This window comes from Hemitrygon akajei, chromosome 6 (genome assembly GCF_048418815.1).
Source record: "Hemitrygon akajei chromosome 6, sHemAka1.3, whole genome shotgun sequence".
Classification (NCBI taxonomy): domain Eukaryota; kingdom Metazoa; phylum Chordata; class Chondrichthyes; order Myliobatiformes; family Dasyatidae; genus Hemitrygon; species Hemitrygon akajei.
In genome coordinates, this window is record NC_133129.1 from 39,913,104 (window position 1) to 39,928,088 (window position 14,985).

General features: G+C 44.0%; 1 long non-coding RNA gene across 1 annotated transcript in view; it reads right to left on the reverse strand.

Moving 5' to 3' along the window:
- Positions 1–14,985, reverse strand: part of LOC140728705 (uncharacterized) — a 39,882-nt gene that overhangs the window by 15,659 nt on the left and 9,238 nt on the right. Inside the window, exons 2-3 of the long non-coding RNA XR_012099158.1 lie at positions 4,736–4,861; positions 3,278–3,482 (exon numbers count right to left, since the gene is read on the reverse strand). This is a non-coding gene — a long non-coding RNA (uncharacterized lncRNA). The remainder of the gene's footprint in view (positions 1–3,277; positions 3,483–4,735; positions 4,862–14,985) is intronic.

Sequence of the window (14,985 nt, forward strand, 5' to 3'; positions counted from 1 at the left end):
TCTTTAAAATCTACAATGCTTTAGGTTGATTATATCCTGAATAGACCTAATATTTCTGAGGTATTTCCTTAGCTTTTCTCTTTCTTGCTAGGGTTATCCCTTTTTAAGGATGTATTCCATTTAGGTGGGCTATTTCTGCTCTAAGGTTCCAGTTTTGCTTCTTGATCTTCTGCAATTTCAGTGTTCTCATTTCATTACCGTTTTAGGTTTCTATTAATGAATGCCTCTATTTTGGAGCCATTACACTGTACTGTTAATGCTGCATGGTATGTTATGTGTAGTTCTTCAAATGTTTCAAGTTTTCCTAAATGTTGTGCTAATATTGAGATTATTAACAATTTTTGCAAATTTTGATTAATTTTGTTTTGGTATGTAGGATCTTGTTGTTGGGTCAGTGTCCATGTATTCTGTTAGTATGATAAATGTTTAGCTAATTTTATCTGTAAGCTCAGCTTTAGCATTCTGTGAAGGCTCTACATCAGTGAAGGCTACCAACATCAGGTTGTGGAGAAGTTGAAGTAATTCTATTTTCATCAGCACTTCAGTGGGTGGCATCTTTAGTTTCTTATATAACATTGTGTTCTTTAATTTGATTTCTTTCTAGCTCGAGCTACATGCTTTATTTGGTTTAACATGTCTAGAGGGATTAAGTTGTATTTTATTAACACTGTTGATCTGCCATTTGATACACATTTGCATGTAGGAATATTGTGCTATTATTTTTTTTCTCAACTCAAGCTGGTAAAACCATAGCCCAGCATACTCATTTCTCAATTGTTAGGAACTTTTGGACTATTTTGGTGTTTAGTATTGTGGCTTTCTGCAGATTTACATAAATATTGCTGTGTAGCTCTAATTGTTCAGTGCCTTTAGGATGACACCATTTGTTGATATTACTATCAAGATAATGTGTACTTTGTTCGTGGTCCCCAGTCTTTCAATTTCCTCTTAATTTGGCTTATTTCTGCTGTTTTTCACTTATTGATTTCTGTAAGTTGTGTGTTTAGAATGGCTATATCTATTAAATAAGTTCCTGTTTATCCTGTATTATTCTGACCAGATGCTTATTGATTACCCTATCCATAATAACTGACCATAATATAATTTGTGGTATTGTTATTCTCAAACTGGATCTGGCTTAGTGTCTGTGTAAGAAATTAGATTGTGTGAAACTGCTACAGGATCCTATCACGTTTGGATTGGGTTTTTTTTCTTGTCATTTTCTACATTTATCATATTAGTTGTTCTTGTATTAGGTATTTTAAATCTTTTTTTTTTGTTAACCACCTGATCCTGTATCGTACAAGGAATCCTGATTCTAGGAAGAGGTCTCCAACTCTGAGCCAGGCATTTAACGCTTCCTTGTTGACATCTCGTCTGCTCAGATCGTGGGGATGTCTTCCATGGAGGGTCATGATCTTCCATTGGTTCACTTTTTCTTAATAGTGATAAGTCTTCATTTTTCTGGGTTGTGTTCTCATTTAACATTAGTGGTGTGTATACTTATCGGAATTGTATATGATTGCGTGGAGTACTGATTCCTGGTTTTGTTGATGACAGTATATCCTAATAAGTTTTAACTGACTGTAAACTTTTAATATCTGTTATTCCTCTGCCCCTTCTCTCCTAGGTAGAGTTAATCTAAGTGCATATGAACTTGAATAAGTTTATCTGAAATTTATAATTTCAATTCTTTATTTTATTATTTATATATATTTTTAATGTGTTTGCAATTTCTTTTGCACGTTGGTTGCTTGTCACTCTTTGTATGCAGTTTCTATCAACTCTTTTGTATTTCTACTGTGAATGCCTGCAAGAAAATGAAGCTCAGGGTGGTATATAGTGACATATACATACTTCGATAAAATTACTTTTGAGCTTTAATCAGCAATCTGTGGCCTAATTCTGAAGGTGGACTTGAGCCTACTTGCCTCTTGGAGGAAGGATGGTACTACTCAAAAAAACTCACTGAAATTTGTGATTTAGAGACCTGGCTTGGAAGCCACGAAGAATTGCTCATCACCACACTACTAGTTGGTTGCTGAAAGTCACTATGCTTAATCCTGAAGATTTAAATGTACATCTAGTGAAAATGGAGTTTACAGAAATGTCTAGCAAACGTGTTACTACCTCGTTTGATACTTGAAGCTAAATTGTCTTCCTCTTCATTGTAGATCAATTTTTACATGCTTCCCAATTAGCTTTCCTCCATTTCATTTAGATACATGTTATGATTACATGTGACCAGAGATCTGAGCTGTTAAAATCCTCAAGTTCCATGCTGTACTTTAGCATTAACCCATCCAATACATTAAGATTTTGCACTGTGGTCCACCCTGTAAACCTCTGAGCAGAAGCCTAGTTCTTCAATGGACTGTTTGAAGTTAGAGCTAGGTATTCTCAGTGGAATTACTGTCAACATAGAAATTCACCAAAATGACATTTTCCTCCAGCGGTAATCTCTTGTTTCAATTGAGCCACTAGCTATACTTTCATATATGAAATAAAGAATGGTCAGACTGCAAGTTTTCGAACTAATAATCCAGAAACGTCCTCTAAGAAGGCTACAACCTTGTCACTGGGTTGCGTGCCCCAATGACGTGGAGAACTATGTTGGCTGAAGTCAGGGCTTTGTGCTTTTGCTCTTGGTAGGGTCACCCCATGCCACACAGGTCGAGGGTGGAGGCCAGACTAAGAGTGGTCCACGAGTCCTCCAGTTCCAGGGCTTCACCTCAGGGCTAACAACCCTGAAATCCTTCTACATCTGAGTGCAATGTTATTCCTGAGTCTCCATCCACGACTTGCATGACTGACAGTGGTGGGAACAGAGGAAGCTGCTAACATGATGAAAACCCTGAACACTGCCAGAGATGGAAGACCTTAATAATCAATAGAGCACAATTAAAATTCTAACCATGATACTTTACTAATTTGAGTTTAGTTTGTTTATATGTTAAGCTAGTACCATAAAGTGTAAATTTGAAGCTGTCATTTATTTTGAAAATGGAACTAATTGGCCAAACTCTCTGAAGAGAGAAACCCCGTTCTGCAGTCATCTCATACAAGGTAGCTTAACTCGTAAATCCCCTCCTTAGTACCTGTGATCTTCTCAATGACATAGTGATCACTGAATTATTGCTGATCTGTATTAGAAGTCTCCATTGTCAGTTATTTTAGATTATTTCTACAAATTTAAATGTAAAAATACTTGAATTGTGTAGCAACTTTGTTTATCCTATGATACTTCACATTTAAATTCCTTTCAAAGTGTACTCACCGTTACTTTGCAACTGTAGCTACAAATCCTGCACCAGAGCAAACTGGTGACATTAGCTGGGGTGCAGTTGCTGACTTCAGTTTTGTGAGATCACCCAGCTCTTTGTAAGGTGCCAGGCATTTTTAAATTTTCACCAACACAGAACAAGCTCCATTGCCTTCTTTCCAAAACAATTCCCAGGTCCATTTCACAAACTGGTTTTCATCTGTAAATTACAAAAATTGCTTGACTGTGGTTTATGGGAAAACTTAAAAGGAAATAGCTGATTATAATCAGAAGCTAATTATAGGTTGACTTTAAATGACCTAGACATCAATCAATATTAAAGGAATTAAATAAAAACACAAAATGCTGGCAGAACTCAGCAGGCCAGACAGCATCTATGGGAGGAGGTAGTGACAACGTTTTGGGCCAAAACCCTTCATCAGGAGTGAAGTAACATGGAATGGTTGAGGGGGGATAAGAAGTGGGGGGAGGGATGAAGTAGAGAGCTAGGAAGTGATAGGCTGAAGGGAAATAGGCTAGGGGGAAGGTGGAGAATTATGGGAAATAAAAGAGAAAGAAAGGTAGGGCTGGGGGGAGATTATAGTGAGGGGGGAAAAAAAGAGAGAGAAAGAGAACCAGACTAAAATAATAGATGGGGATGGAGGTAAGGGGGGAGCAGGGGTATCAACGGAGGTCTGTGAGTTGGATGTTCATGCCGGCAGGTAGGAGGCTACCTAGGCGGGAGATAAGGTATTGCTCTATCGACCTGTGTGTGGCCTCATCTTGACGGTAGAGAAGGCCATGGACAGACATATCGGAGTGGGAGTGGTCTGTGGAATTGAAGTGTGTGGCCACAGGGAGATCCCGCCACTGCTGGAGGACTGAGCGCCAGTGTTCGGTGAAACGGTCTCCCAGTCTGCGGCGGGTCTCCCCAATGTATAAATGGCCACATCGGGAGCACCGGATGCAGTATATCACTCAAGTTGACTTGCAGGTGAGGTGGTGCCTCACCTGAAAGGACTGTCTGGGGCCTAGGATGGTGGTGAGGGAAGAAGTGTGGGGGCAGGTGTAGCACTTCCATTTGCAGGGATGCGTGCCCGGAGGGAGGTCGGTGGGGAGGGATGGGGGGGGATGAATGGACAAGGGAGCCGCGTAGGGAGCGATCCCTGCGGAAAGCCGAGAGTTGGGGGGAGGGGAAGATGTGGCTGGTGGTGGGATCACGTAGGAGGTGGCGGAAGTTATAGAGGATTATACGTTGTACAGATCCAACGTATTATAATGGCAGTATGCTCACTCGGGTCTTTGCAGAACTTTCTTTCAGATCAGATAATGCAATGTTATAATACTGGATAATGATTATTAACATGAAGTAAAAACAGCATGTTAAATAATTACTAAAGTGCAGATCTTAACTTTATTGACTCTAGAAATCCCTTTTTTTTTTTATCAAGGCAATAATCACATTTGATCTACCAGTTCTCTCCATATGCTTGGATGAACGCAGCTCCAACGTGTGAGAAATTCGACATCTTCCAGGTGAGAGCAGCCAGCTTGCTGAGAACACGATCCGTCTGATGCACTCTGAATAGTTTGTGCTGTCTATAAAATGCAGAGCAATTATTTGCCAAGACTTTAACAATTCTCAACCTGCAAATCTGCTTCTGTCCAAAGACTGGGGTCCGGCGGCGGGGGGGGGGGGGGGGGGGGGGTGTGGAATTCATCTCAATACTCTGCGAGTTGGCATAGACATTGGCTTATTACTGTCACAGGTGCTGAGATTTAGTGGCAAGCTTTTTGTCTGCATGCCGTAGACCATTCGTTTCATGCACAAGTACATTGAGAAATACATAATGCAGTCTATGTACCATTACAGTTATAGAACATGAAATGCAAGGAGTGTGACAAATTAGATAGATCAAGAGTTAATTTTTATCTGTTTAAGTGGGATGCATATCCTTGAGCCAGGTGGCATGTGCTCCAGCTTAGTACCCTCAGTGGGGGAGGGGGGGGTGAAGAGAATGAATGACCAGGGTGGGGGGAATCTTTGACTATGTTGACTGCTTGGGCCAAGGCAGTGGGAAGTGTGGAAAGAGCCAGTGGAGAGGAGGCTGGTTTTCATGAGGAACTGAGCTGTTCCACAACTTTGAAATTTCCTGCCATCTTGGTAGAGTAGTTGCCATCCCCAGACGTGATGCATCCGAATAAGATGAATCACAATTTGGTCTGAATGGTTAGAAATGTGGTGAGAGGAATAATTTTCTTCTATTTTGTAAGAGAATGATATTAAAATATGAAATGAGTATGCAAGTCTCACTAGTCTACAGAACAGTGCGAGTAGTGTCAGTACTAAGAATGGCAGCAAGAAGAGGTGCAACCTCCTCAATTTCAGGCAAAGTAAACAGTCGTTTTCCACAGTCTACCTTTTGAAAAAATGAATGTGTATGTAAAAATGAAACACCAATGCAAGTGTTCACTGAATTTAAAAAAAATTAGCTTTATTTGTCACATGTACATTGTGTCAATGAAATGCATTGTCTGCATCCAATCAAATCAGCAAGGATTGTGCGTCCAGTGCCACCAGAACATGGGAACAACTCATTAACCCTAACTGTACACGTGAGGAATCTGGAGTACCCACGCAGTCACGGGCAAAATGTACAAGTACCTAATGGGCAGTGTTGGGAATTGAAACCCAAACGGTGACTGGCTCTGTAATAGTGTGGCGCTAACAGCTAAGCTACTGTGCTGCCTATATTGTTAGTATATCGTTAGACATTCAAAATTAATCTAGGTCATTTCAACACATTTAAATACTTAAAACTTAATTTATAGAGCATTTTTTTCTTTTAAATATGTGCATTTAAACTTGCAGAGAATGGGATTGGGATAGGAAGAACAGAGTGGAGACTTGGTGAAGATGGATGACTCAGAGGGTACTACTGACAGCTGCTCTATGGGAAATGTGTAAACAGAGGGAGCACAGAGGAAAGAAAACCTTTCCCCTAACATCCCCTTTAAAACTCCTCCTCACAAACCTGTGCCCTATTCATACTGATACGTTCTACCACAGGGAAAAACATTTTGACTATATATCCTCTCTGCCTCAATCATTTTTCTTTTTCTCTATCAGATTACCTTTTAGTATCAACCATGGAGCTCAACAGCACAGAAACTGGCCCTTGGACCCACACAGACCATGCTGAAATATTCATCTGCCTAGTCCCGTTCACATGCACCTGGATCCTATCCCACTATACCCCTCCCTTCCACGTCCTATCCAAGTCACTTAAATATCCACCACTTCCACTGGCAACTCATTCCACACTCTCACCACCCTGAGTGAAGTTCCTCCTCACATTCTCCTTAAACATTTCACCTTATACTTTAACCCATGACCTCTAGTTCTAGTCTCACTCAGCCTCAGTATAAAACCCTGCTTGCATTTACCCTATCTATACCCCTCGTAATTTTGTATACCTCTATCAAATCTCACCTCAATTTTCTACCTTGTAGGGAATAAAGTCATAACCTATTCAACCTTTCCCTGTAACTCAGGTCTTCAAGTCCCGGCAACGTCCTTACAAATATTCTCTGCACTCATTCAATCTTATTTGCATCTTTTTGGAAGGTAGGTGACCAAAACTTCACACAATACTCCACATTAGGCCTCATCCGTACAATTTCAACATAACATTCCATCTCCTGTACTCAATATACTGATTTATGAAGACCAATGTGCCAAAAGCTTTCATTATTACCCTATCTACTTGCGGTGTCACTTGCAAGGAACTGTGGATCTGTATTCCTTGATCTGTCCTATCGCACTCATTGCCCTACTGCTTATTGTACAAGTCCTACCCTGATGTCATGCCAAAATGCAACACCTCGAGCTTGGCAGATGGAACTTAAAGGCTGGTTTATACTCATGCGTACGGGCTACGCTGCAGCCTATGCCGTAGCCCTGATTTTCACTTCTGCATCACTCTACGCCGTAGCAAGCATGTGTTGGTGTGCGCCAAAATGCTAGTTGGCGGTGGGGTTTCTATGCCACTGTGTTGAGTTTCTTCATGAGAGACATGGGCAAGGAAATGCATTACAAACATTTTCACATGTCGGCAGGAAGATTTGACGATTTGGTTCATCTATTTCGAGTCGGTGTATGCACAGCCTACAGACATGGCGGAGAAGAAGCAACTGGAAATGCGTAGGAGGAAATGCAATGCTACCAAGTGGACCAATCACAGTTGTTGTGGTCTGCATCGCCACGACGTGTGAACAACTTTTCTGGAGAGGTGCACGTCACCCTACTGCGTAGGGTACAGCGTAGGGTACAGTGTAGGTACGGCATACGGTACGCGACACCTACGGCGTGGATGTGACGCCTAAGTACAAATCAGCGTTAATGCAGACATTTTTTTCAGCTGCTCCAGATCCCACTGCAAACTTTGATAGTCTTACTCTGTCCACAACATCACAAACGTTGGTGTCATTCACACATTGCTGATCCAGGTTACCACGTTATCATCCAAAACGTTGATATAGATGACAGACAACAATGGGCCCAGCGCTCATTCCTGCAGTACATCACTAGTCCATAGACCTCCAGTCCAATGGGCAACCATGTACTACCACTCTCTGGCTTTTCCCATGAAGCCAATGTCTAATCCAATTTGCTACCTCAGCTTGAAAGCCAAGTGACTGAGCCTTCTTGACCAGCCTCCCATGTGAGACCTTGTCAAAGGCATTGCTAAAGTCCATGTAAATAACATCTATTGCCTTACCTCCAATCTTCCTGATAAATTCCTTAAATTCTAAAGTATTGGTCAGACAACCTACCACACAAAGCAATGTTGATTATCTCTAATCACTGTCTATCTAAATACTTCTTCCTTACAATACCTACCAATAACTGGCCCACTACTGATGTAAGACTAACTGGCATATAACTTGCTGGCTTATTCTTGGAGCCTTTCTTAACCAACAAACAACATTAGCTATCCTCCAGTCCTCTAGCACCTCACCTGTGGCTAAGGACATTAAATATCTCTGTTAGAGCCCCTGCAATTTCTGCACTCTCCTCCTACCGGATCCAAGGCAACGCCTTGTCAGGCATTAGGAATTTGTCTACCTCACGTGTCTCAAGACAGCAAATACCACCTCTGTAACCTGTGCATGGTCCACGACTTCACTGTTGCTTTGCCTCACTTCTACAAACCGTTCATTGCCCCAGTAATACAGTTGTAAAAAAAAAATCCATTTAAGATCCTCCCTATCTCTCTTAGCTCCATGCATAGATAACACCTCTCATTTTCCAGAGGCCTAATGTTGTCCTTTATTCTTTACTCTTAATATATCTGTAGAGGCTCTTAGGATTCTCCTTCACCTTGTTAGCCGGAACAATCTCATGTCTTCTGGCTCTCCAGATTTCATGTGTTCTCTTGCATTTCTTGTACTCAAGTACCTCAGTTGTTCCTTCTGCCTATGGCTGCTACGCACATCGATTTTCTTAACCAGGACCTCAATATCTCAAACAAAGGTTCTCTAAATCTATCCTTTACTCGGAAGATGACCAGCACATCCTATCCAATCTCTGGTGAGTCTCAACTGCACTCTCTCCAGCACGGCCTTGTGACAACCAGAAGTGCACACAATACACCCAGTGCATTCAAACCAATAACTTGTAAAGATGTAACATAATATCCCAACTTGTGTTCTATCCCTGACTTGAAGGCATTCTATATGCCTTCCTGGGTTGGTATTTTCAAGGAACTTGGACTTGAATCCTAAGGTCCTGTTGTTCTTAGCACCCTGTCATTCATTGCATTTGTCCTAACTCTGTTTGACACAAAAATGCCTCACATCTGAGAACGTTCTTGCAGCCTCAGTGCTGCCACGTAATCTGTTTGGCTCCACTTGTCAATATTCAAAGTTGTTTGCACTGTCACAGTACCCCCACGTGTTTCCCTCCATGATTTCTGGAGCACTGTCCCAGATGAGAATCACAGATCCATGGGAGGAACAGCATTTGTGAACCCGTCTCTGGAATTTTGCAGCTCGTACCAGCACAGAAACTGGCCCCTTGGCTCATCTGGTCCATTCTGACCAAGGTGACCCATCTAGCTAGTCCCACAACCTTCCAAACCTTTTTAATTCGTGTATTTGTATAACTTCAAGATGTTATACCTACCTCAGCCATTTCCTCTGACAGCTGATTCCACGTACTTAACACCCTCTGTCTATATAAAAAGAAAATTGTACCTCAAGCTCCTCCCAAATCTCTTCCCTCTCTCCTTAAATTTCTACTACTTGATACACCAGTGCTGGTGGGGGTGGGGAGAGAGCTGTCTGCATTTATCAAAAATGTGCTCTTTGTGGTTTTATACACCTAAGCTCACTGCCTAGTCTAAAGAATGAGGTCTGATCCTGTCCAACCTTTCTCTATAACTCTGACCGTCAAGTCCTGGCAACATCCTGGTAAATATTTTATGAACTTTTTCTGGTCTAATAACATCTTTCCTATAGCTGGGCAATGAAAACAGAACATAACACTGAAGTGTGGCCTCACTATCGTCCTGTACAATTGTGCCATGTCCTCAAACTTTATACTTGGTGCCCTGACTTGCATAGGCTAGTGAACCAAAAACTGCCTTCACCACACTGTTTATCTGTGACTCGACTTTCAGTGAACTATGCATCTCCAGGTCCCTCTGCTTTGATGCTGCCCACTGTGCCCCAAGTCTCTCTGCTTTGACACTGCCCACTGTGCCCCAAGTCTCTCTGCTTTGACACTGCCCACTGTGCCCCAAGTCCCTCTGCTTTGACGCTGTCCACTGTGCCCCAAGTCCCTCTGCTTTGATGCTGCCCACTGTGCCCCAAGTCTCTCTGCTTTGATGCTGCCCACTGTGCCCCAAGTCTCTCTGCTTTGATGCTGCCCACTGTGCCCCAAGTCTCTCTGCTTTGACGCTGCCCACTGTGCCCCAAGTCTCTCTGCTTTGACGCTGCCCACTGTGCCCCAAGTCCCTCTGCTTTGACGCTGCCCACTGTGCCCCAAGTCCCTCTGCTTTGACGCTGCCCACTGTGCCCCAAGTCCCTCTGCTTTGACGCTGCCCACTGTGCCCCAAGTCTCTCTGCTTTGACGCTGCCCACTGTGCCCCAAGTCCCTCTGCTTTGACGCTGCCCACTGTGCCCCAAGTCTCTCTGCTTTGACGCTGCCCACTGTGCCCCAAGTCTCTCTGCTTTGACGCTGCCCACTGTGCCCCAAGTCTCTCTGCTTTGACGCTGCCCACTGTGCCCCAAGTCCCTCTGCTTTGACGCTGCCCACTGTGCCCCAAGTCCCTCTGCTTTGACGCTGCCCACTGTGCCCCAAGTCCCTCTGCTTTGACGCTGCCCACTGTGCCCCAAGTCTCTCTGCTTTGACGCTGCCCACTGTGCCCCAAGTCCCTCTGCTTTGACGCTGCCCACTGTGCCCCAAGTCCCTCTGCTTTGACGCTGCCCACTGTGCCCCAAGTCTCTCTGCTTTGACGCTGCCCACTGTGCCCCAAGTCTCTCTGCTTTGACGCTGCCCACTGTGCCCCAAGTCTCTCTGCTTTGACGCTGCCCACTGTGCCCCAAGTCCCTCTGCTTTGACGCTGCCCACTGTGCCCCAAGTCCCTCTGCTTTGACGCTGCCCACTGTGCCCCAAGTCTCTCTGCTTTGACGCTGTCCACTGTGCCCCAAGTCTCTCTGCTTTGACGCTGCCCACTGTGCCCCAAGTCCCTCTGCTTTGACGCTGCCCACTGTGCCCCAAGTCTCTCTGCTTTGACGCTGCCCACTGTGCCCCAAGTCCCTCTGCTTTGACGCTGCCCACTGTGCCCCAAGTCCCTCTGCTTTGACGCTGCCCACTGTGCCCCAAGTCTCTCTGCTTTGACGCTGCCCACTGTGCCCCAAGTCTCTCTGCTTTGATGCTGCCCACTGTGCCCCAAGTCTCTCTGCTTTGACGCTGCCCACTGTGCCCCAAGTCCCTCTGCTTTGACGCTGCCCACTGTGCCCCAAGTCTCTCTGCTTTGACGCTGCCCACTGTGCCCCAAGTCCCTCTGCTTTGACGCTGCCCACTGTGCCCCAAGTCCCTCTGCTTTGACGCTGCCCACTGTGCCCCAAGTCTCTCTGCTTTGACGCTGCCCACTGTGCCCCAAGTCTCTCTGCTTTGATGCTGCCCACTGTGCCCCAAGTCCCTCTGCTTTGACGCTGCCCACTGTGCCCCAAGTCCCTCTGCTTTGACGCTGCCCACTGTGCCCCAAGTCCCTCTACTTTGACAAACAGGGCATCAGTTGGAGCATAGATGATTGCTCTGGCATCCAAACTGTATTGCAGGCTGATTGACATAATTCCATACCTGACTGGTAGGTTTCCAGAGCACATTAGCCTCAATGGAATCTCAAACATTGCTTTTGAAATGCACTGACAGGTCTGTCTGATATCACTCCATTCCGGTTGTCCAGCTGAACGCAGGATGCCAAGGAGCAGTTCCCAGGGAGTGTGGATCACAAGTGACCTTAACCCAAGACGCACATGATGTTGAGCACTGATGCAGCACAAGTCATGAGAAGTGGAAATGAAATAATGCAATAGGAGAAGGTTTCCAAGTTTACAATAAGGCAAGCTTTCAGATTTTGCAATCTTCCCTGTTTTTGGTCCACATAGGTCTAATCTAATGAGTGTTACACTTGGTGCCAATAGAGGAAATGTATTCCATTCTCCACCCCTGATGTCAATTACCTCAACAGCACAAAATTTCATCAGATGTAAGACACAATGAGACTGATTCTGGACAACGAAGCAATCTTCAGCCATTTGCAAGATCAGAAAAGGAAATGTATCAGATGTCAAAGCACATGATATTGAGACACATTTCTAGGTCAGTTATCAAAGCTTGAAGGCAAACAATAATAAAATAAATGTCTTTATTATGGACGGATGTTGGGGCTGAAACTTCTTGCTGTGGTAATTTAAGTGGCTGAGAGATTAGATATCATTGCAATGGTTTGAATGTGAGAGGTGTTAGTTTGGCTTTTTTTCATTATGACTTTCTTCTGTGTTCCTGACCAACCCAACTTAATTTTGCCCATAGCTGAGCTCAAAGCCAGGTTGCTGTTATTACTGACTATGGGTGACTGTGCAGAGGGTATTTTGAAGTTAGCACCTGTAATAACACCCCACCACACTCTCATTTCTGACAGCTTACTTTGCATAAGTTTGATTGCAAGATGCAGCTGTCAAATGTCTCAGACTTCTAGTGTGGCAATTTGGAAATTGGGGAACCACAGGTCTGACATCAGAAGCGGAAATACTGGAACTTATTTTTAGAGTCAGAGTCATAAAGAGATAAAGTACGGGAACAGGCCCTCTGGCCTACCAATCAACCACCTATCCAACCCACCAAGTTCATGGCAGCCACCAACAATCTATTACTTACCTCAAATTCTACATTAATCCCAACAACCACCTCAACCACAAACCCCCAACCAGACCAGAAGACCGTACAACATTGGAGCAGAATTAGGCCATTTGGCCCATCAAGTCTGCTCTGCCATTTGATCTTGGCTGATCCACTTCCCTCTCAACCCCATTCTCCAGTCGTCTCCCCATAACTTTTCACACCCTGACTTGTACAGAGTTATTAATCTCCACTTTAAATGCACTCAATGACTTTGCCTCCACACCTGCCTGTAGCAATGAATTCCAGAGATTTGCCACCCTTTGTCTAACAGAGATTCCACCTAATTTCTGTCCTAAATGGATGTCCCTCTATCCTGAGGTTGTGTCCTTTGGTCCTAGACTCCCCCACTATAAGAAACATCCTCTCCACATCCACTCACCACTGACTCAATCTGCAAGTTAACCTTTAGGACATCCTGCACAAGGATTCCTAAGTTCCTTTGCACCTTGGAATTTTGAATACTACCCCCCCACCACTCCATCTAGAAAATAGTTTTTAGAATTTCATCTGAAGTGTATAATCATACATTTCCTGACACTGTATTCCATCTGCCACTTCTTTGCCCATTCTCCTAATCCAAGTCCTTCTTCAGCCTCCCTGACTTAATGACTATTGTACAGTAGCATTCACATCTATGGTGATGAAGCGCTTTGAGAAGTTAGAAACATAGACCATAGAAAACCTACAGCACAATACAGGCCCTTTGGCCTACAGTACTGTGCTGAACATGTATGTTAGAAATTACCTCCTGTTATCCATAGTCCTCTATTTTTCTAAGCTCCATGTACCTATTTAGGAGTCTCTTAAAAGACCCTATCGTATCCGCCTCCACCACCATCGCCAGCAACCATTCCATGCACTCACCACTCTTTGCGTTTAAAAAAAACACTTACCCCTGACATCCCCTCTGTACTTACTTTCAAACACCTTAAAACAGTGCCCTCTCGTGTTAGCAATTTCAGCCCCTGGGAAGAAGCCTCTGACTATCCACACGATCAATGCCTCTCATCATCTTATACACCTCTATCAAGTCGCCTCTCATCCTCTGTTGCTCCTCTGTTCACTCAACCTATTCTGACAAAGTATTCTCCAAAATCCAGGCAACATCCTTGTAAATCTCTTCTGCACCCTTTCTATAGTTTCCACATTCTTTCTGTAGTGAGGTGTCCAGAACTGAGCACAGTACTCCAAGTGGGGTCTGACCAGGATCCTATATAGATGTAACATTATCTCTTGGCTCTTGAACTCAATCCCCAAGTCGATGAAGGCCAATACACCCTATGCCTTCTTAACCACACAGTCAACCTGCGCAGCAGCTTTGAGTGTCCTATGGACTCGGACCCCAAGATCCCTCTGATCCTCCACACTACCAAAAGTCTTACCATTAAGACTATATTCTGCCATTGTATTTGACCTACCAAAATGAACCACCTCACACTTATCTGGGTTGAACTCCATCTGCCACTTCTCAGCCCAGTTTTGCATCCTATTGATGTCCTAATGTAACCTCTGACAGCCCTCCACACTATCCACAACACCCCCAACCTTTGGGTCATCAGAAAATTTACTAACCCATCCCTCCACTTCCTCATCCAAATAATTTATAAAAATCACAAAAGGAAGGGGTCCCAGAGCAGATCCCTCAGGCACACCACCGGTCACCAACCTTCATGCAGAACATAACCCGTCTACAACCACTCTTTGCCTTCTGTAGGCAAGCCAATTCTGGATCCACAAATCAAGGTCCCTTTGGATCCCATGCCTCCTTACTTTCTCAATAAGCCTTGCATGGGGTACCTTATCAAATGCCTTGCTGAAATCCATATACACTACATCTACTGCTCTACCTTCATCAATCTGTTTAGTAACATCCTCAAAAAATTCAATCAGGCTCTTAAGGCATGACCTACCTTTGACAATGCCATGCTGACTATTCCTAATCATATTATACCTCCCCAAATGTTCATAAATCCTGCCTCAGGATCTTTTCCATCAACTTATCAATCACTGAAGGAAGATTCACTGGTCTGTAATTTCCTGGGCTATCTCTACTCCATTCCTTGAATAAGGGAACAACATCTACATCCTCCAATCCTCTGGAACCTCTCCCGTCCTTATTGATGTTGCAAAGATCATTGTCAGAGGCTCAGCAATCTCCTCCCTTGCCTTCCACAGTAGCCTAGGGTATATCTCATCCAGTCCCAGTGACTTATCCAACTTGCTTTCCAAAAGCTCCAGCACATCCTCT